At 41.6% G+C, this 25031-nt stretch overlaps 1 protein-coding gene across 1 annotated transcript in view; it reads right to left on the bottom strand.

The window, feature by feature from the left end:
• PDE8B (phosphodiesterase 8B) overlaps window positions 1–25031 on the bottom strand; it is a 378976-nt gene that overhangs the window by 346195 nt on the left and 7750 nt on the right. The window contains exon 2 of the mRNA XM_030846195.3: window positions 24904–24970. The gene's annotated coding sequence lies outside the window, so the exon portion shown is untranslated. The remainder of the gene's footprint in view (window positions 1–24903; window positions 24971–25031) is intronic.

Genomic DNA, 25031 nt, shown 5'->3' with positions numbered 1-25031 from the left:
GACAACATTAAACGCACCAACATTCGAATTATAGGGGTTCCAGAAGAAGAAGAGAAAAAGAAAGGGACTGAGAAAATATTTCAAGAGATTAGAGTTGAAAATTTCCCAAATATAGGAAAGGAAATAGTTAATCAAGTCCAGGAAGAACAGGAAGTCCCATACAGGATAAATCCAAGGAGAAATACGCCAAGACACATATTAATCAAACTGTCAAAAATTAAATACAAAGAAAGCATATTAAAAGCAGCAAGGGAAAAACAAAAATAACACACAAGGGAAGCCCCGTAAGGTTAACAGCTGATCTTTCAGCAGAAACTCTGCAAGCCAGAAGGGAGTGGCAGGACATATTTAAAGTGATGAAGGAGAAAAACCTGCAACCAAGATTACTCTACCCAGCAAGGATCTCATTCAGATTTGATGGAGAAATTAAAACCTTTACAGACAAGCAAAAGCTGACAGAGTTCAGCACCACCAAACCAGCTTTACAACAAATGCTAAAGGAACTCCTCTAGGCAAGAAACACAAGAGAAGGAAAAGACCTACAATAACGAACCCAAAACAATTAAGAAAATGGGAATAGGAATATACATATGGATAATTACCTTAAATGTAAATGGACTAAATGCTCCCACCAAAAGACACAGATTGGCTGAATGGATACAAAAACAAGACCCATATATTTGCTGTCTACAAGAGACCCACTTCAGACCTAGAGACACATACAGACTGAAAGTAAGGGGATGGAAAAAGATATTCCATGCAAATGGAAGCCAAAAGAAAGGTGGAGTAGCAATTCTCATATCAGACAAAATAGACTTTAAAATAAAGACTATTAGAAGAGACAAAGAAGGACACTACATAATGATCAAGGGATCGATCCAAGAAGAAGATATAACAATTGTAAATATTTATGCACCCAACATAGGAGCACCTCAATACATAAGACAAATACTAACAGCCATAAAAGGGAAAATCGACAGTAACACATTCATAGTAGGGGACTTTAACACCCCACTTTCACCAATGGACAGATCATCCAAAATGAAAATAAATAAGGAAACACAAGCTTTAAATGATACATTAAACAAGATGGACTTAATTGATATTTATAGGACACTCCATCCAAAAACAACAGAATACACATTTTTCTCAAGTGCTCATGGAACATTCTCCAGGATAGATCATATCTTGGGTCACAAATCAAGCCTTGGTAAATTTAAGAAAATTGAAATTGTATCAAGTATCTTTTCCGACCACAACGCTATGAGACTAGATATCAATTACAGGAAAAGATCTGTAAAAAATACAAACACGGGCTTCCCTGGTGGCGCAGTGGTTGAGAGTCTGCCTGCTGATGCAGGGGACACAGGTTCGTGCCCCAGTCCGGGAGGATCCCACATGCCGCGGAGTGGCTGGGCCCGTGGGCCATGGCCGCTGGGCCTGCGTGTCTGGAGCCTGTGCTCCACAACGGGAGAGGCTACAGCGGTGAGAGGCCCGCGTACCGCAAAAAAAAAAAAAAAACACATGGAGGCTAAACAATACACTACTTAATAACGAAGTGATCACTGAAGAAATCAAAGAGGAAATCAAAAAATACCTAGAAACAAATGACAATGGAGACACGACGACCCAAAACCTATGGGATGCAGCAAAAGCAGTTCTAAGAGGGAAGTTTATAGCAATACTAGCCCACCTTAAGAAACAGGAAACATCTCGAATAAACAACCTAACCTTGCACCTAAAGCAATTAGAGAAAGAAGAACAAAAAAACCCCAAAGTTAACAGAAGGAAAGAAATCATAAAAATCAGATCAGAAATAAATGAAAAAGAGAGGAAGGAAACAATAGCAAAGATCAATAAAACTAAAAGCTGGTTCTTTGAGAAGATAAACAAAATAGATAGGGCTTCCCTGGTGGCGCAGTGGTTGAGAGTCCACCTGCTGATGCAGGGGACATGGGTTTGTGCCCCGGTCCGGGAAGATCCCACATGCCGCGGAGCGGCTGGGCCTGTGAGCCATGGCCGCGGAGCCTGTGCGTCCGGAGCCTGTGCTCCGCAATGGGAGAGGCCACAACAGTGAGAGGCCCGCATACAAAAAAAAAATAGATAAACCATTAGCCAGACTCATCAAGAAAAAAGGAGAACACTCAAATCAATAGAATTAGAAATGAAAAAGGAGAAGTAACAACCGACACTGCAGAAATACAAAAGATCATGAGAGATTACTACAAGCAACTCTATGCCAATAAAATGGACAACCTGGAAGAAATGGACAAATTCTTAGAAATGCACAACTTCCGAGACTGAACCAGGAAGAAATAGAAAATATGAACAGACCAATCACAAGTACTGAAATTGAAACTGTGATTAAAAATCTTCCAACAAACAAAAGCCCAGGACCAGATGGCTTCACAGGTGAATTCTATCAAACATTTAGAGAAGAGCTAACACCTATCCTTCTCAAAGTATAGCAGTCTTCCAAAATATAGCAGAGGGAGGAACACTCCCAAACTCATTCTACGAGGCCACCATCACCCTGATACCAAAACCAGACAAGGATGTCACAAAGAAAGAAAACTACAGGCCAATATCACTGATGAACATAAATGCAAAAATCCTCAACAAAATACTAGCAAACAGAATCCAACAGCACATTAAAAGGATCATACACCATGATCAAGTGGGGTTTATTCCAGGAATGCAAGGATTCTTCAATACACACAAATCAGTCAATGTGATACACCACATTAACAAATTGAAGGAGAAAAACCATATGATCATCTCAAGAGATGCAGAGAAAGCTCTCGACAAAATTCAACACCCATTTATGATTAAAAACCCTGCAGAAAGTAGGCATAGAGGGAACTTTCCTCAACATAATAAAGGCCGTATATGACAAACCCACAGCCAACATCGTCATCAATGGTGAAAAACTGAAAGCATTTCCACTAAGGTCAGGAACAAGACAAGGTTGCCCACTCTCACCACTCTTATTCAACATAGTTTTGGAAACTTTAGCCACAGCGATCAGAGAAGAAAAGGAAATAAAAGGAATCCAAATCAGAAAAGAAGAAGTAAAGCTGTCACTGTTTGCAGATGACATGATACTATACATAGAGAATCCTAAAGATGCTACCAGAAAACTACTAGAGCTAATCAATGAATGTGGTAAAGTTGCAGGATACAAAATTAATGCACAGAAATCTCTGGCATGCCTATACAATAGTGATGAAAAATCTGAAAGTGAAATTAAGAAAACACTCCCATTTACCATTGCAACAAAAAGAATAAAATATCTAGCAATAAACCTATCTAAGGAAACAAAAGACCTGTATGCAGAAAATTATAAGACACTGATGAAAGAAATTAAAGATGATACAAATAGATGGAGAGATATACCATGTTCTTGGATTGGAAGAATCAACATTGTAAAAATGACTCTACTACCCAAAGCAATCTACAGATTCAATGCAATCCCTATCAAATTACCACTGGCATTTTTCACAGAACTAGAACAAAAAATTTGACAATTTGCATGGAAACACAAAAGACCCCGAATAGCCAAAGCAATCTTGAGAACGAAAAACGGAACTGGAGGAATCAGGCTCCCTGACTTCAAAGCTACAGTAATCAAGACAGTATGGTACTGGCACAAAAACAGAAAGATAGATCAATGGAACAGGATAGAAAGCCCAGAGCTAAACCCATGCACATATGGTCACCTTATCTTTGATAAAGGAGGCAGGAATGTACAGTGGAGAAAGGACAGCCTCTTCAATAAGTGGTGCTGGGAAAACTGGACAGCTACATGTAAAAGAATGAGATTAGATCACTCCCTAACACCATACACAAAAATAAACTCAAAATGGATTAAAGACCTAAATGTAAGGCCAGAAACTATCAAACTCTTAGAGGAAAACATAGGCAGAACACTCTATGACATAAATCACAGCAAGATCCTTTTTGACCCACCTCCTAGAGTAATGGAAATAAAAACAAAAATAAACAAATGGGACCTAATGAAACTTCAAAGCTTTTGCATAGCAAAGGAAACCATAAACAAGACAAAAAGACAACCCTCAGAATGGAAGAAAATATTTGCAAATGAAGCAACTGACAAAGGATTAATCTCCAAAATTTACAAGCAGCTCATGCAGCTCAATAACAAAAAACAAACAACCCAATCCAAAAATGGGCAGAAGACCTAAATAGACATTTCTCCAAAGAAGATATACAGACTGCCAACAAACACACAAAAGAATGCTCAATATCATTAATCATTAGAAAAATGCAAATCAAAACTACAATGAGATATCATCTCATACCAGTCAGAATGGCCATCATCAAAAAATCTAGAAACAATAAATGCTGGAGAGGGTGTGGAGAAAAGGGAACACTCTGCACTGCTGGTGGGAATTTGAATTGGTACAGCCACTATTGAGAACAGTATGGAGGTTCCTTAAAAAACTACAAATAGAACTACCATATGACCCAGCAATCCCACTACTGGGCATATACCCTGAGAAAACCAAAATTCAAAAAGAGTCATGTACCAAAATGTTCATTGCAGCTCTATTTACAATAGCCCGGAGTTGGAAACAACCTAAGTGCCCATCATCGGATGAATGGATAAAGAAGATGTGGCACATATATACAATGGAATATTACTCAGCCATAAAAAGAAACGAAATTGAGCTATTTGTAATGAGGTGGATAGACCTAGAGTCTGTCATACTGAGTGAAGTAAGTCGGAAAGAGAAAGACAAATACTGTATGCTAACACATATATATGGAATTTAAGAAAAAAAAATGTCATGAAGAACCTAGGGGTAAGACAGGAATAAAGACACAGACCTACTGGAGAATGGACTTGAGGATATGGGGAGGGGGAAGGGTGAGCTGTGACAGGGCGAGAGAGAGGCATGGACATATATACACTAACAAACGTAAGGTAGATAGCTAGTGGGAAGCAACCGCATGGCACAGGGATATCGGCTCAGTGCTTTGTGACCGCCTGGAGGGGTGGGATAGGGAGGGTGGGAGGGAGGGAGACGCAAGAGGGAAGAGATATGGGAACATATGTATATGTATAACTGATTCACTTTGTTATAAAGCAGAAACTAAGACACCATTGTAAAGCAATTATACCCCAATAAAGATGTTAAAAAAAAAAAAGTCAGAGATTGTCATTTTGGATGAAAAAAATAATAATAATGGTGATATTGACTTATGTGCCTGATTTCTGACATCACTGAGATTCAGATGCAGTCCTTGCTTGACTCTAAAGTCCAGTGTAAGTTGCACATGCCTCTCTTCTCATGTCAAAGTGATCACTCATTGAGACTCTACTAGATTTTACACTGTGTTAGGTTAAAAAAAAAAAAGAAGTTCAAAGAATTTTACAGTTAATATCCATATATCCACCACCTAGATTATACAACTAACATTGAAGTCTTTACTGCATGTCTATCATCTATCCCTCTATCCATCTACTAATATATCTCATTTTAAAATGCATTTCAAAGTAATTTGCAGACAACAGTACAATTCACCTCTAAGCACTTCAGCATGCATATATTTAACGAGAAGTCAATATCTACGATTTTTTTCTTTTAAGGCAAAACTTATATTCAGTGAAATGCAGAAATCTCAAGTGTACCATTCAAAAATAAATGTACCAAAAAAATAAAATAAATAAAATAAATAAATAAATAAATGTACCTGTTGACCCAAATCCTCTGAAGATATGAGCACTCCCTCATGTCCACATTCTATCAATTTCCATTTCCATACACATACAACCACACAGACCACTGTTTTGATTTTTCCTCACCATAGATTAGTTTTGCCTGTTCTAGAACTTCATATAAATGGAACCAGAGAGTGCCCTTTTGTGTAAGGCTTCTGTCACCCAGCACGTTTTAATATTTATCCGTATTGTTGTATCCACAGCTTTCCTTTTCATTGCCGACCAGGACTCCACTGCATGAACACGCCAGTTTCCTTATCCATCCTTCTGTGAATATGCTGTTCCTAGTAATTGACTATTATGAATAATGTCGCTGTGAACATTCTTACCCAAATCTGGCTGTATATAGATATTTTCACTGAGTAAATATTTAGGAATGGAATTGCTGGGTCATAGAAATGTATGTTTAGTTTTATGAGAAACTGTCAGATTTTTCATAAGTGGTTGTCCCGTTTTACGCTTCTACCAATAATTTATGAGAACTCCAATTATTCCACATTCTCAACAACATTTGCTGCTGCCAGTCTTTGTAATTTAGCCATTTTAGTAGGCATCTAAGAGGTGTCTCATTGTGACTTGAATTTGAATTCCCCTGATAACTAGTGGTGCTGAGCACTTTTTCATGTGCTTCTTGGTCATTTGTGTATTAATAGGACATTCTTGTATTGGCTTTTCTGCCTTCCTTGTTTCACTCTCCCATTCCTCACTCTTGGTATCTAGTATCATTTCTCAAACTACCTGTCTGTGACCCTTTGTCTTGGCTTTAATTTAGGTATATGCAGGCTAAGACAGCAGAGAAAGCTGGAGAGCTGAGAAGGTACAACTCCATTCCCTCCCCCGCTCCTATGAAAAGAGCAAGGGCGATGCTTCTCTCTTCTGGTGACGCCTCACCTCTCCTAGGTTAACAGGTGTGCTTCCATGTGATGTCTGAGGGAGACATCCCTCAGACTAGGAGTATTCTATAAGACCACATGCAGTTAAATTTCTATATCCTTCACAATTAAAGAAATCTTTTGTCTTTGGACTCTGTTATCACTGTTAGAATCACTAAGATGGCCATTCACACTAAGTTCAAACACAGAGGACACTGGTCTAAGAAACAGGCAGAGAAATGGCTTAGAAAATAAAATTCTTCTTTCATTCATCACCTGAACTTCACGTAAGACCCAGATCAGCCTCCACATGGTGGACACCATCCTTCCTCAACACCAAGAGCACTCTGAAGCGCCTCCTAACTCTCCAGCATCCAGGCCCAAGAGAACAGAGCTGAGAGAGAAGTCCCTACCACTCCCCCCTTCCGCCAGCACTACACTCATATTCTGCACCAGGATCTGGGTCTTCCTGCCATCACAACAGCAACAACAAAAAAACTTCAAGCTTAACTGAGGGTTCTAGACTTAGATACAAAACTACCACCTAGAATAGTGCCTGTAGCTATGCATTCAATAGTTTTGGTTGAATAAAATAATAAGGGTACAGATGAATGGATGCATATTTAAATAACAGTTCAAACAGAAAGTGGCAAATACACACACACACACACACACACACACACACACACACGCACAATGAATGATACAAAATGCAAGTTCCATGGGGAGGTCCAAGGATGGAAGAGGAAAGTACACATCCCTACAGCCCCCCAGCTAGTCTGGGAGTAACCAAACCCACAGCCTCACTACTTCTGACCTGTCCAGGAGACCTGCACCAGCGCCAGTGGCTCTGAGGAAGCCAAGGAGACACAGGTGATGGTGGACAGAGGTGGTGGCAGCTTGGGGACCAACACGTTCTCATTGCCCCAGGCTCCAGAGGATGGGGGTCCACCCTGGGACCCTTCAAGCTGTGACCACACTGCCCAGGTGCAAGTCCATAAGGGCCACAGTCATAGAGCCACCAAAACAGAGCAGGAAGAGGCTTCCCCCTCACAGAGGGCCTGGAAGTAGCCTCTGCCTGGGTGGCAACTGACAGCATCTTGGAAAACAGCTCTCAGGGTGGAGAGCCACGAGGCCCTGCTGTGCAGAAGGCTCTAGAGACCTGTGGCGCACACGGGTCGGGGTGGCAGGTGGTGGCAGCGGTGCAGGCTGAGGAAGTGACAACTGGAAAATGTACCATTTTCCCAGTAGCAGTGGAAGGGGAGGTGATGGAAGTGGAGCAGGTGGAGGAGGGAGAAAGAAATGGAGGCAAGAAGCCAGCAGGTAAAGACATGGACATGTCCAAGTAGAGATGAGCTGCCCACTGGACTTCAAAGACTTAGTACAGAAAAAAAGAATGTAAAACACCTCAATTTTTATATTGATTGCCTGTTGAAATACTACTTTTGATATATTGTATGAAATAAAATATAATTAAATGTTTTAATATGGAAGAAATCAGTGGGCAGGAATGGGCATGAAAGATTTATGGGAGCTGAACAATCTGAACTGAGCCTTGAAGGGTAAGTAGGATTGAGCTGGTGGAAGAAAAGGGAAACAGCCAATAAGAGAGGCTCCAGACTGTATAGACCTGAATTCTTTCTGATGGCTCTCTTCAGAGCTGAAATTAACCTCATCGCAGCATTAAAAAGATCAGGGACACTGGAATCTGAAGATTTAGATTAAAAAAAAACCCTTTCACTATTGATTAGTGTTGGACAAATCACTTAATAAATCTGAGACTCTAATTTCTCATCCGAAAACAGGTATCAGAAAAATTCTATCTCACTCTAGTGATACCTAAATTAGATAGTATGTTAAAGAGCTTTGTTATAAAGCACCTGGAAATATATCATTCTCACTTCTTCTCCAGTATTTCTGTATTAGCGCATCTTCTCAACAGTTTATTTCATAAGACTTGTGTTTCTCCTTCAATGCCTATGTGTAGTCAGGGAGGCCTGTGTATTTTAATGTATTTTCAAATGCTTCCCTTCTGCATACATATCTCTTCTATAGATATCAGACCCTTCTAATTGACTTTGGGGTATAGAGGGTGGGGGTCTCTGCAGAAGAAAATGGACATTTCCCATCTTCCTGATTTGCCTGCTCAATGCGTAGCAGCGCCATCCACCCAGCTGAGTTACCCTTAGAACACTCCCTTACTGGACAAATCTGCGAATAAGCCCCATTTTACCTCTCAAACATCTTTCATTTCTCTTGCTGCCACCCAAGTCTAACTTTTATCTTTGCCCGAACTACTGCAATAACCTCCTAGATGCCATTAAATCCTTGACTTTTGTCCATCTCTCTACAATCCATTCTTTACTCTGCAGCCAAAGTGATTTTCTCAATATTAAGGGAAAAGCGTTCAGTCTTACACCATTCAGTGCGATGTTAGCTGAGTTTTTTCTTTTTGTTGATCCCTTTTTTTAGGTTAAGGGGGTTCTCTTCTGTTCCAAGATGGCTAAGAACTTCTAAGATGAATGGGTGTTGAATCCTGTCAAATGCTCTTGATGTGGTAAATTACAGGAACCCTGCCTGAATGGGAGATAGAATTGGAAGGGCAGGGGGAGATGGTATTGTCTGAAATAACTGGATGTGTGATGGCTAGTAGAAGGGGGTCAACTAGAGGCCATCTTGCAGTTCCTGCTGCCTCCACGATTCAAAGGCAACCAGGTACACAGTACGGCCTTTGAAACTACTGATTCTATCTTAGTCTGTGGGTAACAACTGGGATCATTCTCTAGGAGCACCATCTCAGGACGCCCCTAGAAAGTTTCAGTTGGTATCCATTCCCTTGGCTTGCCGTCCTTCAACAAACAGCAACTGTGACATCTCCAACATGAAACTGGGCGTGCAGATCACCTACTATTCATTGGCAGTCCTTGTAATTAGCTATTGAGCTCAGGTGGCAAATCCCAATGCAAATCTATTCATCAGAATACAATTAATTAAACTTGACTTTCTCATTAGACACCTATAGTTTCCCTAACCTTTCATTCAGGCTAAGGATTCCATGTAATGAATGTCACCTTACAATTTGTCGTTATCAGTCATATCATTTTATCTTACAGTACTTGATACTACTTAAAATGACCTCTCTTGATTTTTCAGAATGACGAGCTTGAAGGACAAAACACTGGTTATTTAATAATTAAAAGATACTGTGAAACAACAAAGGCAGTAAAATATGTTTAGTAATTTATTTCTATTGTATCAACTTTGAAAACCATTTTCAAATCTTCACTCTCTTGGCCACGCTTCTATACAAACAATGCTCAATCCTCAGAATGCCTTGTATGTTCTGGCAAACAGTTTATGAGCAGATTCCTGGACCCTGATCTTAGATCCTGATTCTGCAAGACTGGAAGCAGTCCAAGTGATGTGGATGTCAGTGACCCATGAGCACCTTTGGAGAGGCTCTGACCTCTGGTATTGGATCTGCCTCTGTCAGGGACGGAACAGTCTCTGCCTCTTTTGTCTGAGTCCACAGAAAATTTCCAGGCAGAAGTGGGTTTCAGCTAAGCATCCAAGAGAAGCCCCAAGGGCAGACGTATCATGAGTTAGCCACTACCTGTCTACCCTCTGCAATGTAACTTAATAAAGGCCCCACAGCCCTGGGAATGAGGTGCAAGGTCACCATCATGATAGGAGTGAGCATCACTGAAATGGCTGAGGACAAGACTCTTCAGTTTGCCTTTAGAAAATGTTTAAATACTTAACTGCCTTGTTGTCCTTCCCTCCCCATTGGTCAAAGTCTCCAGGGCCTCTTCTTTGTCCACTGATACAAACAACAACAGTAATAATAACCCCTTATATTTTATAACGAGACAAGAGAGTCACTGAATTTCAGAACCAGAAGAAATCACTGAGATTGCCTCATTCAACCCCAGAGAGGTGAAAAGCAGATGACGCGGTGACAGGGCAGAGAGGCCTGACTCTTAGGCCAGGGTTTTCCGCTAGAACTTTACAAAATTACCTCATGTCTTTTAATCATTAATCTATCTGTCTTATCTGTGCCCCTGCCTCAGAGCAAAACTCAAAACTCCCCAGAGGACAAATCACAAGCAACGGAGCAACCGAAGCACACTGTCTGCTTGGTGGGGCAGTGTGTGAGGTGACAACTGCCTGGGGCTGGCCCTGCCCGGGCTCCACCCAGCACGCTCCTCTGCAGTACTACACTTCCTGTCCTGAATAATCACGAACCGAACCGAAATGAACAATAGTGACGACCAGAAAAAAATTGCTGACAATACAAGTTCTCTTTTATTGAACTTGGTGCATGTAATGTTGCCAGCAAAACAAAAAGTAAAAAATAAAAAGTAAGATAACACAGTACAGACATGCAAACGTGATGACTGACTTCTTTTTCCCCCACTCCATTCATGTATTTTTTAAAAGGAAAAAAACTTAGACCTACATAGTGGTCCGTCACAAAAACAAATATTACAGTTAAACAACAAGAGCAATTAAGACGAATAAACTTTAATTTTTAAGGATATTACTCAAATCAGAAAAAGTTCATGTATGAATTAAAATTTGCCCCTAACCAAACAAAAATATCAATATTACACCTCATGGTTTTAAATTTTAAGCATAAGTAAAAACTCTAGTAGTCACACAGACCCCAGAATTGAGGTACGTAAAGTTCTGTTTCTTCATCTTTGCATTCATTGTGCTGTAACTGTTTATTTGGACTCTACTGTGTAAACGCAGGAATATGTTCATCCCAGGGGCTGGAGGCACAAACTGTACCTGAGGCAAGCTGGAATGATTTCAATCTGTTACAAATGTATTCTCCAAACAATGTATTCAGTCGAGTCACAGTGTGTGCAGGGAGAACAGGAGGGCAACTTATGACTAGGGATTCTCTTCACTTCCACATAAAATGCAACTACTAATGGATAATCAATATAAATGTGTGAATTCTAAGATACATATATATTAATAAAACCCAACAGTAACTCAGCAATTGTTTGGAACTTTAACAAATAATATTTTGGGGACACTGTTTTTTCATTGACATGTTTAGAATTGCCAGAACATGGTAATAATTAAAAGCAGACTAAATTTTAGGGCATCTACAAAGAAACTACAGCTAACATCATGGCTTCCTGGTGACAGACGGAATACTTCTCTCTAAGATAGTGAACACGCAAGGATACCCTCTTTCATCACTTCTATGCAACACTGAACTGCAAGTTCTAACAATTGCCAAAAAAAAAAAAAAGGCTCAGAAGAGAAAGAAAAGGCATAAATATTGGACAGGAAAAAAATAAAACTATCTTTTTTCACAGATAACATTATTGTGTTAGAAAATCCTAAGGAATCTACACACACACACACACACACACACACACACACACAGCTACTAAAACTAGTAAATTGAACTTACCAAGGTCATAGGATACAAGGTCAATATACAAACTTGATTATATTTCTATATACCAGCAATGAACATTCGGAAAATGAAATTTAAAATACACTTACATTTATAACACTATCAAAAAAAATGATAGGGCTTCCCTGGTGGCGCAGTGGTTGAGAGTCCGCCTGCCAATGCAGCGGACGCGTGTTCGTGCCCCGGTCCGGGAAGATCCCACATGCCGCGGAGCGGCTGGGCCCGTGAGCCGTGGCCGCTGAGCCTGCGCGTCCGGAGCCTGTGCTCCGCAACGGGAGAGCCTGAACTCTTACAACAGTAAGAGGCCCGCGTACCACAAAAAAAAAAAAAAAGAAAGAAAAACCATGATATACTTTGGAATGAATTTAACAAAATATGTATAAAACCTATACACTGAAATTATAAAACATTGCTAAAAAAATTAAGTAAGACCTAAATTAACAGACACATATATCATGTTCATGGATCTGAAGATTCAGTACTATTCAGATGGAAATTCCTGGGGGCTTCCCAGGTGGCACAGTGGTTAAGAATCCACCCGCCAATGCAGGCGACACATGTTCGAGCCCTGGTCGGGGAAGATCCCACAGCCCGTGAAGCAACTAAGCCCGTGTGCCATAACTACTGAGCCCGTGAGCCTAGCGTCCCTGCTCCACAACAAGAGAAGCCACCGCAATGAAAAGTAGCCCCCACTCACCACAACTAGAGAAAGCCTGTGTGCAGCAAAAAGACCCAACACAGCCAAACATAAATAAATAAAATAAATAAATTTTAAAAAAGAAAAAAGATGGAAATTCTCCGGCTTCCCTGGTGGCACAGTGGTTAAGAATCCGCCTGCCAATGCAGGGAACAAGGGTTCGAGCCCTGGTCCGGGAAGATCCCACAGGCTGTGGAGCAACTAAGCCTGTGCACCACAACTACTGAGCCTGTGCCCTAGAGCCCGCAAGCCACGACTACTGAGCCCATGCGCCACAACTACTGAAGCCTGCGTGCCCAGAGCCCGTGCTGCACAACAAGAGAAGCCACTGCAGTGAGAAGCCCGCGCCCCGCAGCTAAAGAAAGCCCGCAATCAGCAATGAAGACCCAATGCAGACAAAAATAAATAAATTTATTTTTTTTAAAAAAAGATGGCAATTCTCTCCCAAATTAATTCATGGATTGAACACAGTCTCAATCAAAATTCCAGAAGGCTTTTTTTTTAGAACTTGATGAGCTGATTCTAAACTTTTTATGGAAATGAAAACGACCTAGAATAACCTAAGCAATTTCAAGACTTTCTATAAAATATAGTAATCAAGACAGTACGATAGTGAAACATATAGACCGATGGAACAGAGAGTCCAGAAAGAGACCCACAAATGTATAGTCAAGTGATTTTCAGCAAAGGTGCCACGGCATTCCAATGGGGAAAGGAATGCTGCAAAAATTACAAGTATTGACCCTTACCTCACAGCATACTCAATAATTAACTCAAAATGTATAACAGACAACATATGAAATTGAAAACTATAAACTCCTAGAAGAAAACCTAAAAGAAAATCTTTGTAACTTTGGTATAGACCAATATTTCTTAGGGCATAAAAACCACAAACAATTAGAGACATAATTGGAAAATGGGGCTTTCTCAAAATTAATACTTTTGCTCATCGAAAAACACTATTAGGAAAACGAAAATCAAGCCACAGAATAGGAGGAAATATTTGCAATATATATACCTCACAAAGGAATTATATGCAGAATATATAAAGAATGAATATAATTCAACTGTGTAGACAGAAACAAACTAAATATAGGCAAAATATTTGAAAAGACACCACAAAAGAAGATATATGAATGAAAATGAGCACAGGGAAAGACCTCAACATCATTAAGCATTAGGAAAATGCAGACTAAAACCAAAATAAGATATCACTTCACAGCCACTAGAATGACTAAAGTAAAAGAGACAGACAATACCAAGTGTCAGTGACATTGCTGATAGGAGTGTAAAACACCACTGCTATGTTGGAGAACATTTCAGCACTTTCTCATAAATTTAAACATATGCTTACCATATTGCCCAGTAATTCCTCTCCTGGTATTTATCCAAAAGAAATTAAGACATATATCCACACAAAGACTTGTACACAAATGCTCAGAGCAGCTTTCAAAAATATATAAAATACCCCTAAACCAGAAACAACCAAATGTCCATCACCAGGGGGAATGGATGAACAAATTGTGGTATATCTACATAATGGAATAAAACTCATCAATAAAAAGGAAGAATCCAAGGATACACTGCAACAACATGGATCAATCTCCAAAGCACTGTGATGAATGAAAGATGCCTAACACATTTATATGAAATTCTAGAAAATACAAATTTTCTACAGTGACAGAAAGCAGATCAGCAGTTGCCTGGGGGTGAGAAGAAGGCGAGACTAATTGAACAGGATATAAGGGAACATGGGGGCGGGTATGGAAATATGCTGTATGTGGATTGAGGTGGTGCTTACATGGCTGTGTGCATTTTTCAAAATCCACCAAACTTTACACTTAAAATGGAAGCATTTTGTTGTACATAAATTCTACTATAAAACTCATTTTATGGCTTCCCTGGTGGCACAGTGGTTAAGAATCCACCTGCCAATGCAGGGGACACGGGTTCGAGCCCTGGTCCAGGAAGATCCCACATGCTGTGAAGCAACTAAGTCTGTGCGCCACAACTACTGAGCCTGTGCTCTAGAGCCCGCGAGCCACAACTACTGAGCCTGCGTGCCACAACTACTGAAGCCCGTGCACCTAGAGCTCATGCTCTACAACAAGAGAAACGACTGCAATGAGAAGCCCGCGCACCGCAACGAAGAGTAGTCCCCGCTCGCGGCAACTAGAGAAAGGCCTCGCACAGCAACGAAGACCCAACGCAGCCAAAAATAAATAAATTTCAAAATAAATAAATAAATAAAACTCATTTTAAAAAACAACAGTAGGGACTTCCCTGGCAGTCCAGTGGTTAACACTCGGCGCTTCCACTGCAGGGGGCACAGGTTCAATCCCTGGTCAGGGAACTAAGATCTCATGTGCCGTGCATACAGCCAAAAAAAAAAACCCCAAAAACAAACAAACCACAAAAACCCAATAAGAAACAAGTTCCTAAATGCTCAACTAGCTGCCCATTGTCAGCTAGAGTGCAGGGTTATAAAGGCATCTGCTACACTGAGGACCCTCCAGACAAATATGTACTTGGCTCCAGGCCATGATGTGGTCTCTCACGTGATGGAGAGGACCAGCCCCAAAGGCCAATGGGATGCCTGGACCGGAGGTGGGCTTGGAAGGGCCTATGCTGTGTCCCGTCCCCCTCTCGGATCCCACTTGGCTTTCTGAGGGGAATGAAAGGCATCCCTACCCAAGTAGGGAGCTCATCTAGTCTCAGGAGGGGCCACCAGGCTTCCAAAGGAGTACACTGGAAGGGAAGGAAGAGTGCAAGGGACAGAGACACCTTTGCCCTGCTTTGGACCTCCCTCAGGAACAATACCCATCATGTACTGATGGCTCACTCCATGCCAACCACTATGGGAAGAGTTTTACATGTGTTATTCAACTTCTTACCAGAACCCCAGGTGTCACTCCTTCTGTTAAGCCAGTTCAGAGAGGAAAAAGCAAAAGCGGCAGAGTAGCTAAGAAACTGCCCTGAGCTGTCAGAGCTAGCACGGGACACAGTTGAAGCCAAGGCCACGAAGTCAAGCCTGTATTCACGTCCACAGCCTCCGCTCGTGAACTAGCTCTGTTCCTGACCCCTCTGCCAGCCTCCCCCCAGCACCCTGCCCGAAGCGCACACCGTCAGCGGCAGGCTCAAGGATGGTGTTCAGAACAAACAGGACCTCGGCCCAGAACACACAGTGCTGTTCGCCTCTCTGCTCCAGCTCCATCGAGTGCCCAAAGTTCAGAATCCTGTTCAGTCATTTTCTCTGTAATTCAAGTACAGAAGTACTTTTAAGAGACGCATAGCATTCTGGCTATTCCCATGTGCTATAAATATGCGATTTATGGGGAAAATGGGAACTCTGTGTCACATTCAAACTGAGAACTATTTGAAGAAAGGGGGAAATTATCCCATCCTATTGAGTCATGGGGAAAAATAACCACAGTCTATCACACTAGTAAACAGGAATGTAAAAATAGCTTCTGTTTGGAAGCGCAGATTGAATGTTAATGTGGCCTTGAGTTTATTTCAAGTATTTTCATTAAGCATTTTTTATTTTTTCAATTTCATCTTTGCAACCTGAAGTTCCCCCCGTACTAAACCAAGGTCAAACAAGTTCAGATGCCACCTTGAAAAACCTTAAGATCAATGTGCTCAACTCCCTAGGAAGAAACCGAAGGCAACTGTTCTTTGAAAACAGGCCACCATGACATATAGGTCATTAGTTACTATAGAACAGGACCCCTGAGGGTGGGGCCCATGGCTGATTTTCTTCAGCTAGTCCAGAGCAGGAAATACTGTGTGCAGTGCGCTCCTCGTTTCTCTTTGCCCAACATTCCTTTTTTCCAGGAGGCAGGAATTCTCTTCACTGAAAACTGCCTCCCTACTCCAACCTCTGGTCAAGTGAGAGTGGCCAAACCTGGTCTCACCTGACCAAGCAGGTGAGACAGCCAGCCAAAGCTGGGTCTCGTTGAGTCCTTTCCCAAGATCTTTTTTTTTTTTTTTAAATTTATTTATTTATTCATTTATTTTTGGCTGTGTTGGGTCTTCGTTTCTATGTGAGAGCTTTCTCTAGTTGCGGCAAGCGGGGGCCACTCTTCATCGTGGTGCATGGGCCTCTCACTGTCGCGGCCTCTCCTTTTGCAGAGCACAGGCTCCAGACGCGCAGGCTCAGCAGTTGTGGCTCACGGGCCCAGTTGCTCCACGGCATATGAGATCTTCCCAGACCAGGGCTCGAACCCGTGTCCCCTGCATTGGCAGGCGGATTCTCAACCACTGTGCCACCAGGGAAGCCCCCCCAAGATCTTTTTAATTAATTTATTTATTTTTTAAAATTTAGTTATTTTATTTATTTTTGGTTGCGTTGGGTCTTCGTTGCTGTGCACAGGCTTCCTCTAGTTGCGGTGACCGGGGGCTACTCTTCATTGTGGTGCATGGGCTTCTCATTGTGGTGGCTTCTCGTTGCAGAGCATGGGCTCTAGGTGCATGGGCTTCAGTAGTTGTGGCTTGCGGGCTCTAGAGCGCAGGCTCAGTAGTTGTGGCACATGGGCTTAGTTGCTCCACGACACGTGGGATCTTCCTGGACCAGGGATCGAACCCATGTCCCTGGCATTGGCAGGCGTATTCTTAACCACTGCGCCACCAGGGAAGCCCCAGATCTTTTTAATTTAAACGAAAGAAAGAGAGCACGACTGGGGACACATGAGCCCAGGAGCTGCTAGCACAGTGTCTGGCTGAGCGGGGAAGTCAGTCTGCAAGAAAGAGCCTTTAGGCCTCTAACTCTCTGGTCCGGTTGCTCCTCCAGGCAGCAAGCAGGTACCTTCCAGGGATTTGTTACAAGAGGGATCGCACGTCCTAGACGAGGCACTGTTGGTCTACGGGGGACCTGTAGTCCACCTGGATTCTGCTCAAAGCCACGCTGAAGTCACAAAATCAAAGAATTCCCTGATGCCAATTATAGACAGGTCCTGGGTATCTCATGTAACTCATCTCATTTAATCCTCATAACAACCCAGTGGAAAAAATAAGACTATTATCCCCATTTTACAGGTTCAAGTTTTTTAGATCTTAGGTAACATGCCCACAGTCAAACCGTCACTTGCCTTTTCCCATTCCTCTGAGGGCAAAACTAACACTGGTAACATTGGTCTGCATCTGGACCCCTGCCTAACCATTCTCGTGAAGGCATAAACTACAAAGACAAATCTAGACTAAAAGCCTGATGCAAACAACCCTGTTTTTTAAAACAATGGGGCTAGCAAGTGGGAAGCTGAGCCCAGTATCTGAAGCCCGCCCAGCATGCCCATCAAACTGGAGGTTTCATTCACACCCAGATGTTGATTCTGCACACCCGCACTAGGGGGGGCAGCTGAAGGTAGAATGAGGGAAGAACCTCCGATTTCTACGGTATGTGCCTTTTAAAAAAATATGCTTTCTATTGTGGTAAAATATACATAAAATTTACTGTTTTAACCCTTTTAAAGTGGACAGGTCACTGGCGGTAAGTACACTCACACTGCTGTGCAGCCACCATCATCCAGCTCCAGAACGTTTCATCTTCCCAAACCGGAACTCTGTACCCATGAAACACTAACTCCCCATTCCCCTCCTTCCCCCCCCACCCCGGCACCCACCCTTCTACTTTCTGTCTTTATGAATCTGACTACTCTAAATACCTCATATAAGTGACATAGTACATGTTGTGCATTTTCAATCCCTCCGCGTATATACTGAGACCTACTATTTGCCCAGCACTGTGCTGAGCTGTATGGGGGGAATGTATAAAATATGAGATCTGATTTCTGCCGCTGAGATCATTACAGGTGACCTGTGAAGGCAAGGCTAGCTTCTAGGATCTCTCTCATCTAAATGTCCCCTGTCCTCCAAGTTTGTATCATGCACTTCCACATGGTATAGTCTAAGAAGTCTTCATAAAAGTGGTGACTTGAGAAATGAAAATGACGTGTGGTTGGGAAGAGAGGGAGGTTTTGAATTAATTAAATCACTCACAAATCCAGGTAGCCTGGACCATCCCAAGCCAACCCAGGAAAAGCCGAAGGGCCACAGCATAATGACCTGGCTTCTCTGAGGACAAGATGCAGAACCCTAGATCTGTGAATCAGACTGCTGTTTGTATCCACAAACCACACATACAATGGTTTCCTTTTCTCCTATTGCAGAATAAGACACAAAAGAAAATCAAAACCGTTTTGCTGTTGTTGTTATTCTTTTTAATTATCTCAGAGAATAGCCAAGCCAGCTCTTTTGTGCAAGTTTGTCTTTTTTCCTTTGGCAGGAGAAGCTAGTAAGAACTTCTGAAACTTGTGCGGAATGTCTGACCACCAGGGTCAGGTCACATCAACCTTGACCACGGCAGGGGACACGGACCCCTGGGGAGATAAGCCTCCAGATGCTCACCCTAACAGTCACACCAGGCCTTCAAACAAGCAGTACGGACACCACCCCTGACGCTCCAGCCCCGCCAGCACTTTGAGCAAGTGTCCAACGCAGCCGCACCCAGACAAGGCTGTCTGTGCAGGGGCGCCGCCCACCCACCATGGCTCCTCCTGCCGGTTCTGCTTTCCAAGCACAAGCCCCCGCTAGGGACCCTGGTGGGTAAGAACAAGAAGGCCTTCACTTCTGTCACTCATACTGCTTTGCCTTTTCTGTCCCCCTGCCCTTCCTCCCTTTAAGATGTGGCAGCTAAAAAAAACAGTATTCCCTACTTTAAGACATTAACATTCCTTAGCGTGTCCCACAGCATGTAGGTTTGATTCCGAGTGTCCATTCAACTGTATGTTAACAGAAATTGCAAATGTGGGGCTAAGTGAAGCAGCCAGAAAAGTGCACTGTGGGTCTTTACAAGGCATTTTACAGCCCTGGGAGAAGGAAAATGTGAAATGGCAGCCAGTGGGTCCTACCCAGATCCTACAAGCCACCCACAGTCGGAGGCATGCAGTAGTTTATGGTGAATGGATGTACGCAAACCACAACAAAATACAGGATGGTGGATTAATGGATTCTGAAAAGGGGTGGAAATTCTGAAATAAGTCCTTCTATTATTTCTTCCTAATAGTTCTGAGAAATCGAAATCAATTTCTAAGGCCCATCTGAGAATTTCCATAGGAATAGAGCCATTTTTTTCTGCTACCAGTGTCTCCCTCTCATCCCAGTGACCTGGAAGAGGTCACCGGGGGAGCACTACTCTCTAGAGGTGGGTACCACAGGGATGCTGCCCTCTGACCAGCAACCCAGGCACCTCAAGCACACCAAGGCCAGGAAAAGACAGCAGGGAGACATGGAACCACAAACCACACTGCAGTTACATGTACCAATTCCGTCATCCACCCATTCTCTTGCTTATTATTTTCTGCTACATATTGAATTGGTTGAATCTTAAAAATATCTTGGTTTTGGCCCACAATATTGCAATATTGGTCTACCTGTCTCTAGTCTGTTTTTTTTCCTGCACACCCCATAGCCTTCCCCGAAGTGGTATACTTAAAATAGAAATCTTACTGTGTAACTCTCTTGCTTAAAACTACCTCCAGGATAAACCCCAAGCTTAGCTCACTATGTTTCAAACAAAAAGAGACTTGCACTTATATATAATTGTAGTGAAAATGTCAAGTTTCAAAGGTAAGTTTAAAAAACTTCCTAAGTCTCCAAGCCAAAAGCCAACCAACAAAATAAACAAAGTCTATAGTAACACATGAAATGACAGAAAACGCTAAAGTTACAAAAATGAAGAAGTTGGGTCTGAAAAAGCCTAAAGGTGAGGGTTGAAAACAGTTCATCACGTGGGGATAACTTTTGTTACAATCATGACTATAAATATAAAATGAAGACATTGTCTGAAAGGCACACAATTATTTACAGTTAAAAAAAAATAAAGCCTCTTTATTTTGGTGTGCATTACTCTCCCTGCTCCCCTATCCCACTCCTGTGATTACCTCTCAAGCTACTTGTGTCATAGTTTTTGTCTTAGTTATTGCATTGAAGGGAACACAAGCTAAAAACCAGAGTGGTGCTAGAAAGCAGAAGCTTAAAACCTGTGAACCTCCAAACCTCAAGATGGGATTCTGGAACTGGATTATTTACCCATCAGATGGTAACAAGGATCTCATTTCTAGTGGTAGGTGGAGCGATGAGAACCCTTGGTGTGCTGTGGTGTTAGGATTAGGATTCTCACCTGTGATGGATTAAGATGACAAACAGATGAAAGGGAAAATGGTTTATTCAGTAGCTTTGGCTGACCCTGTAAAACATACACATCCAGAAGCAGCTAGTCTGACAGACCACTAGAATAGCCTATTAAAGTTTCAGCTAAGGTGCCATTTGTATCTTATAGGGATGGGATGCTGTCGTCCAGGGTAAATTGTATACATTAAATAAATGATTTAATGGGTCTATGTCCCCGGTAGCTAGAATACATGGGTCCTCAACACCATATAAGCTTTCTGGGGACTTCCCTGGTGGTGCAGTGATTAAGATTCTGCACTCGCAATGCAGGGGGTCCGGGTTCAATCCCTGGTCAGGGAACTAGATCCCACATGCTGCAACGAAGAGTTCACATGCCACAAATAAGGAGCTGGCGAGCCACAACAAAGACCCGGCACAACCAAAAAAAACAAAAAACAACAACAACAAAACACTGTATAAGCTTTCAAGCACCACAAAACCTGGACCCATATTGTGTCTACTAATGTCAGCATTAAAAGTAGCTACATCATACCCTTCTTCTCCTAATCCTCAGCTCCTCAAACTACCTTCTAACTTTTCTCTAAGTGAGCTAAGCTGCAGGCAGCTGCTAATCACGACTCTCCTCCTCACCAAAAGAATAATTCTGAGGCTCTGACAAAGCCCATACAGCAAAAACACTTTTCCGGCCAGTCTTCCCCACCCTCACTCCCCATTCCTGCAACTCTGTCTGATTTTGGGGGGCAAACTTTTCTTCCTCCTTCCCTTTCTCTCTTTTCCCTTTTCTTCCCACCTTTCCCACTTCCCTTCTGCCTTCTTTCCTTCAGACACTGCCAAAGATGCATATAATTAAGGAAAAACTAAGTAATTCAGGGAATTGGGACAAAAGGAAAATAAAGGTAGGAAAATAAAAGGTTAGCACATAGAAAAGTTTACCATATGGAACTGGTAGGTGAGTGTTATGAGTTGAATTGTGTCCCCCCTGCAAAAAAAAAAATATGTTAAAGTCCTAACCCAGAGTGCCTCTGAATGTGACCTTATTTGGAAATAGGGTTTTGGCAGATATAATCAAGTTAAGTTGAGGTCATTAGGATAGAGCTTAATCCAAGCTCCATCCTGGTGTCCTTGTAAGAGGGAAGATTGGACACACACACACAAGGAGAATGCCACAACAAAGGCAGAGATTGGAGTGATGAAACTGTAAACCAGGGATTACTGGCCACCACTAGAAGGTAGGGAAAGGCAAGGAAGGAATCTCCCCTACAGGTTTCAGAGGAAGATGGCCCAGCTGGCACCATGATTTCAGACTTCTAACCTCCAGAACTGTAAGAGAATAAATTTCTCTTGTTTTAAGCCACTTAGTTTGTGGTACCCTGTTACAGCAGCCCTAGGAAACTAATAGCGTAGGGATCCCATATTTGACTCAGCCTCCTAGCAGCTGAAATAAGCAAACAGTCCAATAAATGAACCACAGTGCCCACAGGATTCAAAGGTTCCATTTGTTCATGGGATGCAGAGCTTTCCATGACATGAGAGATCAGAGAATGGTCTTCTCTCTGGGTCCTACAGAAGAAACACTGCGGGATACAGTGGACAACTGTAGTCAATGACATTATGATACTGATCATGATAATGAATTTTATGTAGCTATGTCCTACAAACTACCTCACTGAAGGCAGATGGCATGACCCCAATGGAAAGTTCATTAAAAGCACATATAGGAACCAGAAGTGAAAGAGGAGACATTACTACCAACCTTACAGAAATTAAAAAGGAATACTATGCACAACTGTACACCAACATATTAGATAACTTGGATGAAATGGACAAATTCCTAGAAAGATGCAAACTACCAAAACTGCCTCAAGTAGGAACTGAAATCTAAAAGACCTAGAACCAATGAAGAAATCAAATTAGTAATCTAAAACACTACCCATAAAGAAAAACTCAGGTCAGATGGCTTCTCTGTTGAATCCCAACAAACATTTAAAGAAGAATTAATATAAATTAGTCACAAAATCTTCCAAAAAATAAAAGAGGAAGGAATATTTCTCATTTTATAACACTGTATTACTCTGACACCAAAACCAGACAAAAACATCCAAGAAAAAACTACAGACCAAAAGCACATATAGGAAGGATGTATTGTACCAAAAGAGTGTGGTCCACATACACAGCTCTATAATTTCATGTCTTTGAGGCAAGCTCCATAAGTAATTTTCTCAAACTGGGTTTTTGATAAGGATTAGAGAGCAGATTTCAAGGCTATAATCTCTGGCAAGAATCTGGAGAGTAAATATTCTGCATTATCAATGAAATGTAAGTCCTTATGCTTTGCCAACTTCCAGGGCAGAAGACAGAAATGAGATCCTCTTATTTATTTATTGTTAACAGCATGATGAAAGTTAAGGGAACTGCTACCACCAAAATAAGAATTAAAGAGTGTTTTTCTTGCTGAAATTTGAACAAAGAGTGTGGGGCAAAGGAGAAGAGTTATTAGATATTTTAGACATATTTTATAATTTGATTTAAAATTTAATTTAAAACTACAAGAAAGATTTCAGACTATAGGAAAGTTTAAGCATTGACTTAAACACAGAAAAGACAGGCTCCTTTTCTCTGGACTTTAAAAATAAATCCAAAACACATCTTGCGAGCATAATAAACATAATTCCAGGAGTCCAAAGTCTACCCTTTTTTAGGTCTTAGTTAAATGCTGCCACTTTCAAGAAGATGTAGCTCTTCTCCATTTAGTGTGGCACATGAAGGTTTCCTCTTACATTGTTCACTTTCTTCCTGGAGTTGCATTTGTCTTACTGTTTCACTGGAGTGTAATCTTCTTGAGGGCAGGAATGGTGTCTTGAATTAAGACTCTTACTCAGGTATAGGATAGTGCTTTGGGTACAAATAGCACTAACTAGAATTAAAAAATACCATGTGTCTCATTACATGGTCAGTTTAAGGCTAAATGGATTTTTAAGGCACTCAAAGTGTTAAAGCCTCTTGTTAAAAGGACTGTCAGGTACAATAAACTTTAAAATTTTGTTTTTGAATTAAACCATAAGAGATGGCTTTAATATGATCCATTTATACTACGTACTTTTAATCAGATGTCCTCAGCTATAAGTATAGACATCTTTTGGGAGAAAAGTAGTAACCTAATAGTTAACCTTCACATTACAAAACTATCCCTTTGAAGACATCCAACCAGTTTCTTCTTCTGAAACCATTCTTGGAATGGTAAGGAGAAACCCCATTAATAGACTGTGAAACTCTGGTTTATAGAAAGAATGTGGTTTTCAAAAAGAAATTACTTAAACCAAAGTATGTAAGGTGGATTGTATTATTCTAACCAGTTATTTACTCAATTTCATTTAAAAGGATTATACAATCTTTTGTATGTGACTGGCAAGGCTTCCTTATAAGAGGAATATACTTTCTGGCCCCACTGATAGGCCCTGTCATGTTACTTGCTTTGGTCAATAGAATGTGAGCAAAACTGAGGTGAGCAGAACTGAAGGATACAGAATGTGAGCTGTTTTCAGTTTTAAGAGCAGCATGTGCCAGTGGTTTATAAGAGCTGATTATTACATTTCCAGAAACTTGGCAAGCCCCTTGTTAAACTGTTTGTAGCCTGAAACCTGCCATGGTGGGAGTATTTACATCATGGAAATAGCAAGCACTACAAATCAGTATTTCTCCTCCCTCAAGTTTGGGTCCAGCACACAGTGAGCGTGTCCCCAAAAAGTTGGTCTTTCAACCTGGAGCCTGCAAGCCAGGAAACCAGTGGAGTAGAGCCAAAGCTGCCTGCAGCAGATGTAATTTGCTTGAGAAATGAATCTTTGTTTTTGTAAATTACTGAGTTGTAGGGGTTGTTTGTTACCTAAGCATAATCCACCAAAAGCTGACTGATACACCATGCTAGTGTTATTAAGTTTTAGTGAACACCAATGAGCCCTACCTTTATCTGTCCAGACCTTGGTTCAGGGGATTTCTTCTAACGACTTGTGCCATCGCACACCTTGAACCTGAAAGGATGAAAATTACACTCAGAGACTCAAGCCCAGGAATCCAGGTCTTGGAAGGTTA

This window comes from Globicephala melas, chromosome 3, assembly GCF_963455315.2.
Source record: "Globicephala melas chromosome 3, mGloMel1.2, whole genome shotgun sequence".
NCBI classification, from domain to species: Eukaryota; Metazoa; Chordata; class Mammalia; order Artiodactyla; family Delphinidae; genus Globicephala; species Globicephala melas.
The sequence above is the reverse complement of the archived record's forward strand: the minus strand, read 5'-3'. Positions and strand labels throughout refer to the sequence as shown.